The sequence below is a fragment of the Zingiber officinale genome, chromosome 8A (genome assembly GCF_018446385.1).
Source record: "Zingiber officinale cultivar Zhangliang chromosome 8A, Zo_v1.1, whole genome shotgun sequence".
In the NCBI taxonomy this organism is placed as follows: Eukaryota; Viridiplantae; Streptophyta; class Magnoliopsida; order Zingiberales; family Zingiberaceae; genus Zingiber; species Zingiber officinale.
In genome coordinates this window covers 126925320-126930250 of record NC_056000.1, presented here as the reverse complement: position 1 = coordinate 126930250, position 4931 = coordinate 126925320, and positions in this window count along the sequence as shown.

The window sequence follows — 4931 nt, the reverse complement described above, 5'->3', positions numbered from 1 at the left end:
TTAGTGACCTAAGACCGGGATGAAGGTTTCTACCTAGGCCCTCCGATACTCAAGTTAGTACAATCTCCGGAAGGTGGATGAAGAACAGTAGTGAAAATGCTTGCGAGAAGATAGAGTTAAAATGCAGATGCTTGTCTTTGTATACTTTGCCAACAGAAAGGATCCTCTTTTTATACCACGTCACATAACCTCCGTCATCATGAGGTGATCCCCGATCTCAAAGTTTGTTAAAAGATAAAAGAAGTACAACCTGGGCTTCGTGCAATAATTGTTTGAAGAATCTTTTTTCTACCTATAGATGTACATCTTTTATCGCTTATGGACTAGGCTTTTGATGAAGTGACTCCAAGAATATACTGTTATAACTAATCAATCAATGAGGAACTTTCGAAGGAATATTCCCCAATAATTTGCCAGACTGTTAGAATATTGTCGACTACTTGTCTATTAGATATATCTCGACCAGTCATTAAATTATTCACTTGATCATAATGTATTTTGCTGAACATATCTCTTGTGTTAAGAGATTTACAAGGCCAAGTATATGTAAGTTCGTCTGATCTTTACCCGGTTGGGCATATATAGATAACCTTATGTTCGATCGGCCTTCACCTGGCCGAACTTGTGTTAAGAGATTTACAAGGCTAAGTATATTTAAGTCAGTCCAATCTTTACCCGGTCGGGCAAATATAGATAACCCTGTGTTCGATTAGCCTTTGCCTGGCCGGTCTTATGTTAATAGATTTATAAGGCTAAGTAGCTCTGGACTCGCCTAGGCTTTGCTGGATTGGGTATTTACAGAGAATCTTATTCTCCTTCTGCCTTTATTCAGCCGACCATTATTATGGCCAAACATATTACTTTCCATCTTGAGAGTAAAATACTAAAGTCTTTACACCTGACCGAGTTCGTAACCGGTAGTCTCTACTCGAGCACCCCGCTTTAGGGTGATGTAGGCAGGACTTGATGACTTTGAAGCTAGGTGATCATCAGGATCAAGTATGGAATGTTCTTCCATCCTGGCTTCGACTGCCATATCACCTTGACTTTGACCGCCGCATCATCCTCCCGATTTACTTGCCATAACCCGTATCACTAGCCTCCTCTTCAAATCTAGTCGAAGGAGGCGTAGTCGATTGACTGGACTTAAGTTATAGTTTCATTCATTCATTTCCTATACTAGAACCATCTCCCAACCCCTATTCTTATTCATCCCTTGGACATTTGATACCTTTTCCCAAAATTTCCTATTGACGATTGCCCATCCATAAAAAAAAGAATGAATCCACACTGATAAACATTTTTGATAGAGGAATGATTTTGTTTGTCATATCCATCATAAATGCATGTTTATGGGTGATTACCCTATAGCCTCACTTCTTGTTTTCTGCAATGACTTTTGACACATATCTCCTCACATGACTCAACAACACCTTCTTCCATGTGGATCAACGCTTCCCCACCTACTTGCCGTTTTGATCGAACGACTACACTTGAATTGTACTTGATAAAAATCCTAAATAGCCTTCCTTCTTCGTACTTCGCCTTTCATCCTCCTCGACCTTTTCCTCCGGCGTTTCTTCTTCTTTACAACCCTCTGCGTCTCCTTGCTTTTTCACATTTCCTTTTAACGCCTACCTTCTCAGGATCCCATTAAGTTGTCCATCCGTTCCTTGTTCTTGTATTTTCTCATGGCGGAAGAATCATTTTCCCCTTGGTATACTCATACTCGCTCGAATTTTGACAACTCTGCTAGCGCCAGCCTCCACCTTCGGTATGAAATCCCTAAGGATTATGGTATCGTCATTCCTGCACCCGACGCTTACCCTCACCATCCCCCTGACAATCACGTTATCTTCTTCAAAGACCAACTAATGAGCGGTCTTCATTTTCCTATCCACCCCTTCATGTTAGAGATAAGTCAATACTTTGGTATTCCCCTATAACAATTCGTCCCGAATGCTTTTTGTTATATGTGCGGGCTATACATGTTGTTCCGCCTGTTCAACATTTCCCCAACCTCCAGTAATCTTTTTCTATTTGTTTATCCTAAGAAATCAGAACCTGAGATATTCCTTTTTCAATCTCGCCCGAAGATGGTTTTCTTTGAGGAAATGTCTTCTTCCAATAAAGGTTGGAAACCTCACTTTTTCTTCATGAGATTTCCCGAGCCTGCCCCTTGATCTACTAAATGGGAATCTACCTTTTCTCCTCTTCCTAATATGAAAAGACTCAAATATTATCCTACTTTTCTTGCCTATTCTAATAAATTGATTGGTCATCACTTTTTTATTAACAAACGACTGCGCGGAGATCTTCTATATTTATCTGGCTTAAGTCCCATTTAAAAGATGCTACCTGGTTCCTTGTGTAAGTTATGATATTTCAGCCACTACCTTATTACTAATTAAAGTATTTTTTTTTATTTTATACAGTGGACGCTATTTTTGAGGCCTTAGTTGATAAGGTGATTGGTCTAGAGGAAGAAGAGTTTCTAGCTAGAGAGTAAAAACTTCTGGCTGAGTTGGGACTATCACAAAATGCTTCGTTTGGCGAGGCTTCTGGCGATCAAGCAACCCCCTCTAGCGCAACTGCTACCCCTGGGGAACCACCTTCTGATTTATCTCCACTACCCGCAGATATTCTTTTGGAGGAGGAGGTTACTACTAAGAAACATTGAAAAGGGAACAAACTTACAATATCCCCTTCTTCCAAGAAGAAAACACTTTCTGCTCCCAAAGATTCCACCCAGGGAGACATACGAGAGCAATCCCCTGAACCAACCTTATCCACCCTTTATCCAGCCCTTTCAACTCCACACCCTGCTCAAACTCAGAAGAATATTTCTAATACCAGACGACACTTCTGATCTAAGTTTCTTTCTATTTTTTCGGGGAGAGTGTTCCTTACCTACACATGATTCACCATTCTTCATATTTTCCTTACCCTCTGTTTAAGCTTCATTGTCTTCAACATCCACTCCTTCCCATACTCTCCCCATATTACTAGGAGGTCAACTAGTGAATGCTTGGGAAGAGGCATGAAACCAACTTGGTGAGCTCACTTCTACAGAATTAGCAAACAAATTTTCATATGAGAAAACTAAGGTGATGTAACTTTTAATTAATTATTTTCACCCATTTTGGATACTGCCAACAACACCTACTTTTCAGTGATGGGTGATGAGTATGAGTGTGGTTCAATAGTTGCATGATTTGGCTCAGGAAAATGAGTCCTTGAAACAGCAAACTTTTGGGGCAACTTCTACCTCTGCTTCTGAACGGATAAAGGATCTAGAAACTCAGCTTCAAGAGGCTAAGATACTGACCTAAGCTGAGCTCAAGAAAGTCAATCAATGGAAGGCTGCCATGGAAAGCTTTGAAGCTCAACTGAAATCAGAGACCAGTCTTCGGTTGGATACCAATATGAAATTAGATGAGCAAACTATAGAAAATGTGCAATTGTCTACTCAACTACAAGAATTAAAGGATGCACATGCTTCTGAGTTAGCCACCAAAGTTTCTGAGATAAAGGTAGGAGATGTTGAACGAGATTCTTTACGTTCAGATTTGTCAAAGATCCAAATCGTAGTGTCCGCCAAGGAAATGAAGTTAACAACTATCAAGACAATATTGGAGGCCTTCCAGGCAAGAGAGGATGATCACTTTAAAGAGAAGAAAAAGGCTCTCCTCAAATCAGATGAGATCAATAACCCCATTTCCATATCTATTGCTAAAGTCTTTACTCTTGGTGCTGAGGGGTAATAGAATAGTTAAAAGAAGGAGGCTACTTAATGTTGGTGCAGAAAGTATCCGACGATCGAACCTAAGTTTTGATAATGGAAAAGGGTTCAAAGTTAATGTTATTTGTTATCTAACGTGTTTGAATGAGCTTGCAGGAAAATCCTAAGTGTACTTAGGTAAAAGTCCTAGCTGCGGTTAGGTAGGTGGAAAATCCTAGGGGGTGGTAATCCTAGGTCCTAAGGGGCGGTAACCCTAGGCAGGAAGTCTTGGCAGGTCGAGGGCTTCAGGAAAAAGTCCTAGAGTCGAGAATTCTAGGTGAAAAGTCCTAGTGTCGCGAACTAGGTGAAAGACTGGGCGGGTCGTGGAGCAGACGTCCAGCGGAAAGTCTTGGAGCCTCAGACGCTGAGCAAAAGTCCAGTTGGTTTGGAGGATCAACTAGCAACAGGTAAACTCTCCTGAGTGGAGTAAGTAGGTAAACTCTCCTGAGTAGAGTGAACTAGCTTTGAGTTTGAGATTACATTGTTGTCGGTATAATTTATTACTGCACTTATTGTACTTGTTTGTAATCTTTCCGAAGCTATAGTGTTGTCCATCGAAAGCACTCTTACGTGCGGGCCTTGGAGTAGGAGTCGCCCCAGCCGAACCAAGTAAAAAATCCTTGATGTATTTTCTATGTGTTTGTGTTATTATTCCGCTGCGTTTACTCGTTAAGTTTTCCAAAATGAAAGTGAAAGCCACGAGCGCTATTCACCCCCTCTCTCGTGCTTTTCGATCCAACAATTGGTTTCAGAGAGGGGTCGCTTCGAATTGGTGCAACCACCATTCAAGCAATATTTTTCGTGGTGATTTTCTAATTTTTCGGAGTCGATCAGAATTGGTATAATTGCCGTCTTCTGATCCGTTTTTTTGCAATCGAAGTTTTTGCTTGAAGCTGGTGCAACACCACTCGAGTTTGGATTTTATTTTTCATTATCCTGCACTACTAATCCAAGACTAAGTTTTGGAACAAGTTTTTGTTTCTTTTGTGTGCGAGATCTCCCTTTGCTATAATGGCCCATCAAGAAGGCTACAGCACAGCCCATCCTCCGCTATTCACCGGTGAGGACTTCGGCTACTAGAAGGGCCGAATGGAGTCATACCTCCAAACTCAGTTCGAAATGTGGATGATCATCAAGACTGGGATCGCTC